Below are 15,682 nucleotides of genomic sequence, written 5' to 3' on the forward strand. Positions count from 1 at the left end.
TCCGATGGGACTACAAGTCCCATCGGGCGATGCCTGCTACCATGACAGTGATTGACACATTAGCCAATGATGGGACAGTAGTAGTCCCATCATCCGGCTAATGTGTTAAATGTTAAAAAAAAAAAAAAATACTACATACATACTACATGCATGCTACATACATACTACATGCTACATACATACTACATATATACTACATACATACTACATACATACTACATACATACTACATGCATGCTACATACATACTACATATATACTACATACATACTACATACATGCTACATACATACTGCATGCTACATACATACTACATACATACTACATACATACTACATGCATGCTACATACATACTACATATATACTACATGCATGCTACATACATACTACATGCTACATACATACTACATATATACTACATACATACTACATACATGCTACATACATACTGCATGCTACATACATACTACATACATACTACATACATGCTACATACATACTACATGCTACATACATACTACATACATACTACATACATACTACATGCATGCTACATACATACTACATATATACTACATGCATGCTACATACATACTACATACATACTACATATATACTACATACATACTACATACATACTACATACATACTACATGCATGCTACATACATACTACATGCATGCTACATACATACTACATGCATGCTACATGCATGCTACATACATACTACATGCTACATACATACCACATACATACTACATACATACTACATACTACATATATACTACATGCATGCTACATACATACTACATGCTACATACATACCACATACATACTACATACTACATATATACTACATGCATGCTACATACATACTACATGCTACATACATACCACATACATACTACATACATACTACATACATACTACATGCTACATACATACTACATATATACTACATGCATGCTACATACATACTACATGCTACATACATACCACATACATACTACATACATACTACATACATACTACATGCTACATACATACTACATATATACTACATGCATGCTACATACATACTACATGCTACATACATACCACATACATACTACATACATGCTACATATATACTACATGCATGCTACATACATACTACATATATACTACATGCATGCTACATACATACTACATGCTACATGCATGCTACATACATACTACATACATACTACATGCTACATACATACTACATATATACTACATGCATGCTACATACATACTACATGCTACATACATACCACATACATACTACATACATACTACATACATACTACATGCTACATACATACTACATATATACTACATGCATGCTACATACATACTACATGCTACATACATACCACATACATACTACATACATGCTACATATATACTACATGCATGCTACATACATACTACATACTACATATATACTACATGCATGCTACATACATACTACATGCTACATACATACCACATACATACTACATACATACTACATACATACTACATGCTACATACATACTACATATATACTACATGCATGCTACATACATACTACATGCTACATACATACCACATACATACTACATACATACTACATACATACTACATGCTACATACATACTACATATATACTACATGCATGCTACATACATACTACATGCTACATACATACCACATACATACTACATACATGCTACATATATACTACATGCATGCTACATACATACTACATATATACTACATGCATGCTACATACATACTACATGCTACATGCATGCTACATACATACTACATACATACTACATGCTACATACATACTACATATATACTACATGCATGCTACATACATACTACATGCTACATACATACCACATACATACTACATACATACTACATACATACTACATGCTACATACATACTACATATATACTACATGCATGCTACATACATACTACATGCTACATACATACCACATACATACTACATACATGCTACATATATACTACATGCATGCTACATACATACTACATATATACTACATGCATGCTACATACATACTACATGCTACATGCATGCTACATACATACTACATACATACTACATGCTACATACATACCACATATATACTACATACATACAATACATTCATACAATACATACATAGACATACAGTACATATAACATAGAGTAACATACTTACCAATACTTGTCACATTGTTCCCCGAAGCCATTGTCTTTTCCGGAATAAATATTAACATTACAAACCACAAAAATACTCACCCACGATCCGAAGCAGTCCACGAGTGTGTCCCACGACGATCTTGGGTAGAGAACTGCAGCATCAGATGATGCTGCCGTTCTCTACGGGCTGCAGGAATCCAATGACGGAAGGTAGGTATCCTTCCGCACTGTATTCCTCCGCCACTTAAAAAAAAAAAAGTCCCTAGTCTCACTTTATGCCATTGCTGCGTGGGAATTTCCCACACAGCAATGGACTCACTCGTGGACTGCTTCGGATCGTGGGTGAGTATTTTTGTGGTTTGTTATGTTAATATTTATTCCGGAAAAGACAATGGCTTCGGGGAACAATGTGACAAGTATTGGTAAGTATGTTACTCTATGTTATATGTACTGTATGTCTATGTATGTATTGTATGAATGTATTGTATGTATGTAGTATATATGTGGTATGTATGTAGCATGTAGTATGTATGTAGTATGTATGTAGCATGCATGTAGCATGCAGTATGTATGTAGCATGCATGTAGTATATATGTAGTATGTATGTGGTATGTATGTAGCATGTAGTATGTATGTAGCATGCATGTAGCATGCAGTATGTATGTAGCATGCATGTAGTATATATGTAGTATGTATGTGGTATGTATGTAGCATGTAGTATGTATGTAGCATGCATGTAGTATGTATGTAGCATGCATGTAGTATATATGTAGTATGTATGTAGCATGTAGTATGTAGCATGCATGTAGTATATATGTAGTATGTATGTAGCATGTAGTATGTATGTAGCATGCATGTAGTATATATGTAGTATGTATGTAGCATGTAGTATGTATGTAGCATGCATTTAGTATGTATGTAGCATGCATGTAGTATGTATATGGTATGTATGTAGCATGTAGTATGTATGTAGCATGCATGTAGTATATATGTGTTATGTATGTGGTATGTATGTAGCATGCATGTAGCATGCATGTAGTATGTATGTAGTATGTATGTTGCATGTAGTATTTATGTAGTATGAATGTAGCATGTATGTAGTATGTAGTATGAATGTAGCATGTATGTAGTATGCATGTTGTATGTATGTAGCATGTAATTTTTTTTTTTTTTTTACATTTAACACATTAGCCGGATGATGGGACTACTACTGTCCCATCATTGGCTAATGTGTCAATCACTGTCATGGTAGCAGGCATCGCCCGATGGGACTTGTAGTCCCATCGGACGATGCCTGCACAGCCCCCCGGAGCCTGCACAGACCACCGGCAGGCCGGCACAGCCCCCCGGCAGGCCGGCACAGACCACCGGAGCCTGCACAGACCCCCTGGCAGGCCGGCACAGCCCCCCGGCAGGCCGGCACAGCCCACCGGAGCCTGCACAGCCCCCCGGCAGGCCGGCACAGCCCCCCGGCAGGCCGGCACAGACCACCGGAGCCTGCACAGACCCCCTGGCAGGCCGGCACAGCCCCCCGAAAGGCCCGTACAGACCCCAGAGAGGCTGTACAAGGGCAGGAAAGGGTTTTTCTTATTCCGATACCGGAAGTCCCATAGACTTGAATGGGACTTCCGGTATCGGAATCGGCGATACCGATACTTTTTTTAAAGATCGGCCGATACCATCCGATACGATACTTTGAAGTATCGGACGGTATCGCTCAACTCTAATGATAACACCAAAACTTTGTCTCCATTCATGGTTAGTGGTTGGGTGAAGACATTTCTTGTCAAACTACCGTGTTTTCTCTTTTTAAATCATAATGACGAGCCGAAACCCAAAACATCCAAATGACCCGGATCAAAAGTTCACATACCTGGGAGATTTTGGCCTGATAACATGCACAAAAGTTGACACAAATGGGTTTGAATGGCTACTAAAGGTAACATCCTCACCTGTGACCTGTTCGCTTGTAATCAGTGTGTGTGCATAAAAGCTGAGTGAGTTTCTGGGATCCAGACAGACTCTTCCATCTTTCATCCAGCCACTGATGTTTCTGGATTGTGAGTCAAGGGGAAGCAAAAGGATTGTCAGATCTATGGGAAAAGGTAGTTGAACTGAATAAAACAGGAGACAGAAACAAAAATTTATCCAAGGAATTGATAATGCCAGTCCCCAGCATTCAAACTATGATTAACAAATGGAAAATCATGGGCACTCTAAAAACAAAACCATGGCCAGGTAGACCAACAGATATTTTGTCCAAAACTTCCAGGAAAATTGTTTGAGATGCAAAGAAAAACTGACAAATAACATCAGCTGAAATACTTGACTCTCTGAAAACTAGCGGTGTGGCTGTTTCAAGATGCACAATAAGGAGGTACTTCAAGCAATATGGGCTGCATGGTTGAGTCGCCAGAAGAAAGTCATTACTGTGCAAATGCCACAAAGTATCTCACCTACAATACACAAAACAGCACAGAGACAAGCCTCAAAACTTCTGTAACAAGGTAATTTGGAGTGATGAGACCAAAATTCATCTTTTTGTCCATAGCCATAAAAATTACATTTGGAGACAGGTCAACAAGGCCTATGAAGAAAGGAACACCACTCCTACTGTAAAACACAGAGGTGGATCGCTGATGTTTTGGTGATAGGTGAGCTTGAAAGGTACAGGAAACTTGATCACAGTTGAACAAAAGATGAATGCAGCACATTGTCAGCAAACATTGGAGGCAAATTTGCAATCATCAGCACAGAAGCTGCACATGGTACGTACTTGGACGTTCCAACATGACAATGTTTCAAAACACAAGACCAAGTTGAACTGTCATTAGCTACAGCAGGACAAAGTGAAGGTTGTGGAGTGGCCATCTCAGTCTCCTGACAGCAATATCATAGAGCCACTCTGGGGAGATCTCAAGAGCTCAGTTCATGCTAGACAGCCCAGGAATTTGCAGGAACTGGAGGCTTTTTGCCAAAAAGAGTGGGCAGCTTTACCATCTGAGAAAGTAAAGAACCTCATCCACAACTACCACAAAAGCTCTCATTGATGTTAGAGGGGCAATAAACGGTATTAAGAAATGGGGTATGTGCTTTTTTGATCAGGGTTATTTGGATGTTTTGGGTTGTAATTATGATCTAAAAAGAGAAAACACAGTATACAAAATGCAAGAAAGTGCAAAAAATAATAAAAACAAAATCATTGTGCATGTGTTCTGGACTAATAATCCCATAATCCATTAGATATATTAAGATAAGAACTTGAGAAAGGTCCTGTGCTAGTCAAACATGGGCTAATAAAGTCTAGAATTTTTGCCTATTAATGGAGGGCTGCCTCTTCTTATCTTAAGAAAAAAAAAAAAGAAAGAAAAAGAAAGACATTGGGATGTCTGTGCACTGTAAGGAGGGAAGGAAGGAAGAAAAAGAAAGAGATAAGGAAACAAAGAGGAAAAAGAGGGAGAATGAGAAGAAAGAAAGAAAAGGAAAAATTGAAAGAAAGAAAGATAAGGAAAGAAAATAAAGAAAAAAGGAAAAATGAAAAGAAAGAGAGAAAGAAAAAGAAATACATTAGCGACGCTTTTGCACGTTTTCTCTGGTATTGCAGTTTTGCACGTCCCGTACACAGGATTCTGCCCTTAAGCTGCCATTAAGTAGATGACATTAACTGCAGCACAAGAAGAGATTCAGAGCGTCCAGATTCTCGGTAACAGCTGGTATACAGGAAAGGTTTCTCTCACATTGACATTCATGGCAAAACTTTCCTCTAAAACATTTCTGAATATACATCCAAAGTAGCAGCAAACATGCACCAAGCATAAATCCCGTCCGCAGGCAGTTATAATGTATGTCCTTGGTAAGAACGTACACCTGGCCTACACAACTTTATATAGAGAGAGGAAAGTCAGAACGAAAATTATATTCTGTGTTGAGAACTTTGCAGAAATGCCAGAAGTGGTCTGACAATTCACCCGGCAAAGGTCACGATCACATCCAGACTAATTGTAGGAGAGTAGGGTGAACATGGCTCTGGGGCCACTGCTGCAGCTGCTCTGAGGCTTGTGAAGACGAGAGCCTTAGCCCAAGTTGACTTAATCTTTTTTTATGGAGTTGTTTTAATTGCTTTTTTGTCTGCGGAGGGAAATTCTTCATAGGACATAGGTTTTTTGGGAAATCTCATTGTGAATATTATTAATGGTATGAAATGCAGAGAAGAGGATCGCCAACCAAATCAGGCTCATCCTTCCACCGAAGCACCTTAAGAGCAGAATGGAGATTTTACGAATCATCATTATTTGATGAGGATATTCATCATATGGAAACAGACGATTTATCTCTTGTCTGGTGGAGTGGATTCTCACAGTTCATAGTCCGGATGAGCAGATGGAATTCAACACAAACTAGTGTTGATGCAGCAGAGCAAACCGGTTAGAGCAAAGATAGCTAAAGAAATGGATGATAGGTGGATGAACCGAAGCAGAGTCAGGACAATGGCACAGCAAGTAGTATCATCAAGGCAACAGCGCTGAGTGCACCAGGAGACTCATGATAGCAATGGAGCACAGTTGAATAAGGTAGAAGAGTGCAACAACTCATAAGGATTGGTAATGTAGAAGTGTCCAGAAATACAACAGAGATGGGTGTGACTAAAGACATTTGTGATGCAACAGAGTCCAGCGAAGCAGAGGGTTGGGTTTTTTCAATAGACTCACATTTAGCAATGTAGCAGAGTACGGCAGTCCAGCAGGTTGAGTATGTCATGATGAGAATTTATAAAGAAGTAGCAGAGCAGGGTTGTCTGATGACCAAAAGCAAAATTGGCACAGGTAAACAGTCCGCAGTAGTGATGTGTATGGTAAAAACCTGAATACTCAGGCAGCCGAAGCGAGTGCTGGCTTACCATGGAAACAGGATGTGTACACGGGCACAGATAGCAGACTGCTGGATGAGGAGGATGGAGAACTGTTCAGTAGTACAATTACCCTTGGAAAAGAGAAAACAAAAGAAGGATGAGGATAACGATCAGCAACAAGATACAAAAAATAAAAATAAGTATAAAATAACAAATAAAAGGCAGGAAGTCAAGGAAATACACTTATCCAGGAGCTGGGCCGGGCATTTCTTTAAATTTCTTCAACACATATTAGATATTGTGAATGAAAATTATTTATTTTTCCCCCTAATTCTCTCTTCCTATCACATCTATCTATCTATGTTAATGTTAGCTATCTATAGTGGTATGTAAAAGTTTGTCCACCCCTGATTAACATTACTGTTATTGTGAACAGTTGAGCAAGGTGAAGATGAAATCATCTTGACCTTCACAGTTCCTGGTAACTGTCATTTCTTATAACCATAGATATATGTCTGCGCTGAGATATCCTTGATATATCACTCTAAATTAACCCTAGATTAAAAACATGAACATATAAATATAAAAAATATATGCAGAGGCATTTGTATAAATAAAGATAAAGGTAAAATTTAGAAGCAGTAAATTATAAAAAAAAGAGCCTGCTGGAGATTTACCTCAAATATGTCCAGTGCAATACTAAGATTTGCATTGAAGAGAGAGGGTGATACCTCCGATTTAGTGTGTTGCACTTGCTTGAGGACAGGGTTAAAACTCCGATGCACAGATGGTTGCTGGAGCACTGCCACTCCTACATGCCTGCTGCACTTGCTTGAGGACAAAGCAGGGTGAAATGTCCAACACACAGTTAGGTTCTAGAGCACTGTCCCGGCCGGTGACAGACTCTCATATTACTCACTGATCCCTCGACGCGCTAGCGTGGTTCACAGCGTGAAGCTGCTGGCTGCAGAGTGTCTGCAGGACCTTCGTGATGTCAGTAGTCACGTGGTGGGATCCGGAGAGCAATGTGGACCAATTCCTTTCCTTCCTACCGGTTTCGGAAATGCTCGGTTTCCTTCCTCTAACTGCATGTTTCTCACTTCCTCAACATGAAGGGGTTCTGATAAATTATACATTTTCCTCTCCATTTCAGCAGATAATCTGAAGCAAGAGAAAGAATATGTGTTAGGGAACAATGTGCCTGAGAAGCACACATTCAATTGTAATCTGCCTTATTTCTATGAAATATCCACACACTTTGCACTATCCATTCATAAAACAAGCTAAATAAATAATTGTGATGACTAAAAACATAAAATACCAACAGTATAAAGTGTGACGTGTTCGGGAACAATGAGCCTGAGAAGCCAGCACAGTTCTATCTGCCCTCCTGAAGCTCTGCAATCCAACTGTGGTAGCAGGTTTCACACAGCAGCTAGAGCCAGGAAGCTACCTGGAGGGAGGGGATCTCATAACAATCTGGTGAGGAGGGAGAAATGAAAGGAAAAGAGAAGCGCCTGTCAGGCACATTAGTCCCGTCCGATGGTTACATTTCAAAGTGAGGAAAGGTCAACATGAAAACCCTTTGCTATCTTCTTATAGCTTTGTCCTGCTTTGTGGGCCTCCACCATTTTCTTTTTCTGAGTGCTAGGCAGCTGCTTAGAAGATCCCACGGCTGCTGTTTTTTGGCACAAGGTTAGAGGAGGTTGGGATTTTATAAAGTGGGACATTTTCATCACCTAACCTTTCCTAACGATGATAGTGAATAAGCCATAACCCTAACAGGTTAATTAAGGTGTGAAACCTTGGTCAAACTTATCTGAGCACACAAATCTCAATAGGTGCTCAAACTTTTGCATTGGCCTATTTTCCTTTTATTAATATTTTAACCCTTTACTGCCATGTGACGTACTATCCTGTCCATGTCCCCTGGGACTTAATTCCCAGGGATGGGATAGTATGTCACAGCGATCAGCGGCGCCCACGTAGTGAGCGCTGCTGATCGCAGCCGGGTGTCAGCTGACTATCACAGCTGACACCCGGCACAGTGTGTCAGGGGCGGTCACGGACCGCCCCCGATGCGTTAACCCCTTGCACACCGCGATCAAACACGATAAAGGGAAGCATCGGCAGGGAGGGGGCTTCCTTCGTGCTTCCCTGAGCCCCCCACAGCAGCTCAATGTGCAGCGCCGCTGCGGGGATCGCCTTCCCTGCAGGTCCCCGAATCCACGATGGCGACGGGGACCTTCGGGGGCCTGCAGGGAGCTGGCTTCCTCACGCCTGCAAAGCACCGGCAAGAGGAAGTCTTCTTCAATGCCTGTGACAGATCGTTGATCTGTCACAGGACAGTGATGTCCCCCCGGGGACAACCTAATAAAGTTAAAAAAAAAGTGTAAAAATAATTTTTAAAAAAAAATCGCTAAATAAATTAAAAAAAAAATATTCCCTAATAAATTCATTTTTTGGAAATAAAAAAACCAAAAACAATAAAAGTACACATATTTGGTATCGCCGCATCCGTAACGACCCGCCCTATAAAACTGTCCCATTAGTTAACCCCTTTAGTGAACCCCTTAAAAAATAAAAATAAAAAACGAAGCAAAAAATAATGTTTTATTATCATACCGCCCAACAAGAAGGGCAATAACGCGCGATCAAAAAGACACATATAAATATCCATGGTACCGCTGAAAATGTCATCTTGTCCCGCAAAAAACGAGCCATCATACAGCGTCAGAGAAAAAATAAAAAGTTATAGCTCGCAGAATAAAGCGATGCAAAAATAATTATTTTTTATATAAAATTGTTTTTATTGCATAAAAGCGCCAAAACATAAAAAAAGACATAAACGAGGTATTGCTATAACCGTACTGACCCGAAGAATAAAACCGCTTTATCAATTTTACCGCACGCAGAATGGTGTAAGCGCACCACCCAAAAGAAATTCATGAAACGCTGGTTTTTGTTCATTGTGTCCCAAAAATCAGAATAAAAAGCTATCAAAAAATGTCACGTGCCCGACCATGATACCAATAAAAGCGCCAACTCGTCCCGCAAAAAATAAGACCTCACATGACTCAGTGGGTCAAAATATTGTAAAATTATAGCTCTTAATATGTGGTGATGCAAAAAGTATTTTTACAATAAAAAGCGTCTTTTAGCGTATGACAGCTGCCAAATATAAAAACCGCCATAAATAGTAAATTAAACCCCCCGTTATCACCCCCTTAGATAGGGAAAAATAATAAAATTAAAAAAAATGTATTTATTTCCATTTTCCCATTAGGGTTAGGGCTAGGGGTGTGTTGGGGTTAGGGTTGGAGTTAGAATTGGGGGGTTTTCACTGTTTGGGCACATCAGGTGCTCTCCAAATGCAACATGGCGTCTGATCTCAATTCCAGCCAATTCTGCGTTGAATAAGTCAAATGGTGCTCCTTCCCTTCCAAGCTCTGCCATGCACCCAAACAGTGTTTTACCCCCATATATGGGGTATCCGCCTACTCAGGACAAATTGCAAAACAACTTTTGTGGTCCTATTTCTCCTGATGCCCTTAGGAAAATAAAAAATTGGTTGCAAAAATATCATTTTTGTGGAAAAAAAATGATTTTTTTATTTTCACACCTGGGCGTTATAAACGTCTGTGAAGCACTTGGGGGTTCAAAGTGCTCACCTCACATCTAGATAAGTTCCGTGGGGGGGTCTAGTTTCCAAAATGGGGTCACTTGTGGGGAGTTTCAATAGTTTAGGCAGAAGCTCTCCAAATGCACATGACACCCGCAGACCATTCCATCAAAGTCTGCATTCCAAAACGTCACTACTTCCCTTCCGAGCCCCGATGTGTGCCCATACCGTAGTTTTCTCCCAGATATGAGGTATCAGCGTACTCACGACAAATTGGACAACTTTTGGGGTTCAATTTCTCCTGGTACCCTTGGAAAAATAAAAAAATTGGGGACTAAATGATCATGTTTGTGGAAAAAATACGATTTTTTTATTTTCACGCCCGGGCATTATAAACTTCTGTGAAGCCCTTGGAGGTTCCAAGTTCTCACCACACACCTAGATAAGTTCCTTGGGGGGTCTAGTTTCCAAAATGGTGTCATTTGTGGGGGGTTTCCACTGTTTTGGTACATCAGGGGCTTTCCAAACGCGACATGGTGTCCGATCTCAATTCCAGCCAAAAAAGTCAAATGGCGCTGCTTCCCTTCCGAGCTCTGCCATGCGCCCAAATAGACATTTACACCCACATATAGGGTATCAGTGTACTCAAGACAAATTGCACAATTACTTTTAGGGTCCTGTTACCCTTGGGAAAATAAAAATTGGAGGTGAAAAGATCATTTTTTTGGAAAAAATATGATTTTTTAATTGTACCGCTTTACGTTATAAACTTCTGTGAAGCCCTTGTGGGTTCAAAGTTCTCACCACATATCTAGATAAGTTCCTTGGGGGGCCTAGTTTCCAAAATGGGGTCACTTGTGGGGGGTTTCCACTGTTTAGGTACATCAGGGGCTCACCAAATGTGACATGGCATCCGATCTGAATTCCAGCCAATTTTGCATTGAAAAAGTCAAACGGCGCTCCTTCCCTTCTGAGCTCTGTAATGCGCCGAAACAGTGGTTCCCCCCACATATCAGGTATCAGCGTACGCAGGACAAATTGCACAATAACTTCTGCCGTCCAATTTCTCCTGTTACCCTTGGGAAAATACAAAAAATTGGACCTGAATAATTTTTTTGGAAAAAAGGTTAAATGTTCATTTTTTTAAACATTCAAAAAATTCCTGTGAAGGACCTGAAGGGTTAATAAACTTCTTGAATGTGGTATTTCCGTACGTGTCACTTTTGGGTATTTTCTATCATATTGACCTCTCAAAGTGGCTTCAAATGTGATGTGGTCCGTAAAAATAAAATGGTGTTGTAAAAGTGAGAAATTGCTGGTCAACCTTTAACCCTTATAACTTCCTGTCAAAAAAAAAAATTTGGGTTCCAAAATTGTGCTGATGTAAAGAAAACATGTGGGAAATGTTACTTATTAAAGGGAATCTGTCACCCTTTTTTTTGGACTATCAGCTGCCTGCATTGACGTCAGGGGCTTATCTACACAATTCTGTAATGCTGTAGATAAGCCCCCGATGTAACCTGAAAGATAAGAAAAACACATTAGATTATACTCACCAGAGGGAGCGGTCCGGTCCGATGGGTGTCGCGGTCTGGTCCGATGCCTCCCATCTTCATACGATGCCTTCCTCTTCTTTCCTTCCTGTAGTGGCTCCGGCGCAGGCGCACTGCTCTGCCCTGTTGAGGGCAGAGCAGAATACTGCAGTGCGCAGGCGCCAGACCTCTCCTGACAATGTCAATGCCTGCAGCTGATAGTCAAAAAAAGGGGTGACAGATTCCCTTTAAGTTTTTTTGTGTGCCATATCTCTGTGATTTAAGGGCATAAAAATTCAAAGTTGGAAAATTGCAAACTTTTTGGCAAATTTCTGTTTTTTTCACAAATAAATGCAAGTTATAGTGCAAGGTATAGTGAAACTTTTCCACTAACATGAAGTACAATATGTCACAAGAAAACATTGTCAGAGTTATTACCTCATAAATGGAAATTGGTCACCACCCTTGGGGGTAAAGGGGTTAGGGTACAGTTGTGGCCAAAAGTATTGACACCCCTGTAATTCTGTCAGATAATACTCAGTTTCTTCCTGAAAATGATTGCAATCACAAATTCTTTGGTATTATTATCTTCATTTAATCTGTCTTAAATGAAAGAACACAAAAGAGAATGAAGCAAAAAGCAAAACATTGATCATTTCACACAAAACTCCAAAAATGGGCCAGACAAAAGTATTGGCACCCTCAGCCTAATACTTGGTTGCACAACCTTTAGCCAAAATAACTGCGACCAACCGCTTCCGGTAACCATCAATGAGTTTCTTACAATACTCTGCTGGAATTTTAGAACATTCTTCCTTGGCAAACTGCTCCTGGTCCCTGATATTTGAAGGGTGCCTTCTCCAAACTGCCATTTTTAAATCTCTCCACAGGTGTTCTATGGGATTCAGGTCTGGACTCATTGCTGGCCACCTTAGAAGTCTCCAGTGCTTTCTCTCAAATCATTTTCTAGCGCTTTTTGAAGTGTGTTTTGGGTCATTGTCCTGCTGGAAGACCCATGACCTCTGAGGGAGACAAAGCTTTCTCACACTGGGCCCTACATTATGCTGCAAAATTTGTTGGTAGTCTTCAGACTTCATAATGCCATGCACACGGTCAAGCAGTCCAGTGCCAGAGGCAGCAAAGCAACCCCAAAACATCAGGGAACCTCCACCATGTTTGACTGTAGGGAACGTGTTCTTTTCTTTGAATGCCTCTTTTTTTCTCCTGTAAACTCTAAGTTGATGCCTTTGCCCAAAAAGCTCTACTTTTGTCTCATCTGAACATTCTTCCAAAACGTTTTAGGCTTTTTCAGGTACGTTTTGGCAAACTCCAGCCTGGCTTTTTTATGTCACGGGGTAAGAAGTGGCATCTTCCTGGGTCTCCTGCCATACAGTCCCTTTTCATTCAGACGCCAACGGATAGTACGGGTTGACAATGTTGTACCCTAGGACTGCAGGGCAGCTTGAACTTGTTTGGATGTTAGTCGAGGTTCTATATCCAACATCCGCACAATCTTGAGTTGAAATCTCTTGTCAGTTTTTCTTTTCTGTCCACATCTAGGGAGGTTAGCCACAGTGCCATGGGCTTTAAACTTCTTGATGACACTGCGCACGGTAGACACTGGAACATTCAGGTCTTTGGAGATGGACTTGTAGCCTTGAGATTGCTCATGTTTCCTCACAATTTGGTTTCTCAAGTCCTCAGACAGTTCTTTGGTCTTCTTTCATTTCTCCATGCTCAGTGTGGTACTCACAAGGACACAGGACAGAGGTTGAGTCAACTTTAATCCATGTCAACTGGCTGCAAGTGTGATTTAGTTATTGCCAATACCTGTTAGGTGCCACAGGTAAGTTACAGGTGCTGTTAATTACACAAATTAGAGAAGCATCACATGATTTTTCGAACAGTGCCAATACATTTGTCCACCCTCTTTTTTATGTTGGGTGTGGAGTTATATCCAATTTGGTTTTAGGACAATTCTTATTGTGCTTTTTCATTTAAGACAAATTAAATGCAATCATTTTCAGGAATGAGTATTATCTGACAGAATTGCAGGGGTGTCAATACTTTTGGCCACAACTGTATGTCTCCACGGTCAGTATTGGCAGCACTTTGGACGCAGCTGGCTATGGTACGCTCGGTGATTCCACATGTGTTCATTGAACCATGCAGAATCACCGCATCCTATACATAGATGGTGATATTTATCTTGCTGAGACTGAGCATCTCTGCAAGTTAAATAGACATGCTGCGGTCTGGAAAGGCGCGACGCTTGTCCGGTTATGCAGGGAAGCTGGAGGCATAGTGGAGATGGGATTTCATAAAATCCCCTCCACTATGCTATAACATCTGACCCCTGCGGATTGGACACTGCGGATGTACACAGCGTCCAATCCGCAGCATTTACTGACCGTGGAAACATACCCTTATGGTTTCCTCTATCTATCTATATTGCTGAGTTGTGATGAAATATCATTGATCACATTCATTCCAAAATGTCAGCTGCATTCCCTGCCTTGGCTTTTATATAGGTCATAATATTTCCACCTGGTTGCCTGTGCTATCTATATACATAAAACTGAATGTATGTATGTGTGTATCACCAACCAATCACGAAGCATCTTTCATTCCACAAGAGCTGTTCAAAAGAAGCTGAGCTGTGATTGGTTGCTATAAGCAACAGTTATCCTTGCAACCAATCACTAAGCATCTCATTTCACCAGGGCTGGTTAAAAGAAGCTGAGCTGTGATTGGTTGCTATGAGCAAATTTTCCCACTTGTCAACACCTCAGCAGACACTGACTGTGTGGGAGAAATCTGGCATCCCTGGGAACATAAGCTTCCAGCCATTGTCTGCCCCACAGAAAGGAGCACAGAGCACTTTGGTTTTGACCCCAGGCCTCTCTTAAAGGGATCCCCGGTATGGAAGTTAGGACCGTTCCACTCAGCGCTCTGGTTCTGACATGGAAAAAGGTTGTCCAGCTCCACGATGTAGTGAAAACAAATTTCTTTTATTCACTCAATGGATACAGGGTAGAGGTTCAAATGCCAGCATAGAAGATATAGATGTTTGCGTTCTCAGTGCGTTTCTGGTGTCTCAGTTACTATGCCCGGGCAGCGCCGGGCTCTTCAGTTAGTACTATATAATGTGATAACTACAAGACGTTATGTTGACGCCCTTATATTAGCACCTTAGGTCATGTGCTATTTCCTTTCCGTTTTGTGCAAAATGGTGAATGTAATGTAAGATTTACATAAATTGAATTTGTCAGATCCAGTGTATTTCCTAAAATTTGACAGACTTTGCTCATATTTAATATTCACTTGCCGTAATTTAGGGAGATTTTGGGCGTTTGTATCAAGTGAGGCCAAAAGGTTGTTAAAAGTTAAAAATACAATTACATTTCGAATATAACCTGAATAGTCACTGATTGGTGACAGAAGTGAAGCAGCC

At 40.5% G+C, this 15,682-nt stretch overlaps 1 long non-coding RNA gene across 1 annotated transcript in view; it reads right to left on the minus strand.

Moving 5' to 3' along the window:
* LOC141101103 (uncharacterized) overlaps window positions 1-15,682 on the minus strand; it is a 57,048-nt gene that overhangs the window by 26,329 nt on the left and 15,037 nt on the right. Inside the window, exons 2-3 of the long non-coding RNA XR_012234890.1 lie at window positions 7,752-8,235; window positions 7,123-7,205 (exon numbers count right to left, since the gene is read on the minus strand). This is a non-coding gene — a long non-coding RNA (uncharacterized lncRNA). The remainder of the gene's footprint in view (window positions 1-7,122; window positions 7,206-7,751; window positions 8,236-15,682) is intronic.

Source organism: Dendrobates tinctorius, unplaced genomic scaffold, assembly GCF_039654945.1.
Source record: "Dendrobates tinctorius isolate UK_male_01 unplaced genomic scaffold, ASM3965494v1 ptg000114l, whole genome shotgun sequence".
Lineage (NCBI taxonomy): Eukaryota > Metazoa > Chordata > Amphibia > Anura > Dendrobatidae > Dendrobates > Dendrobates tinctorius.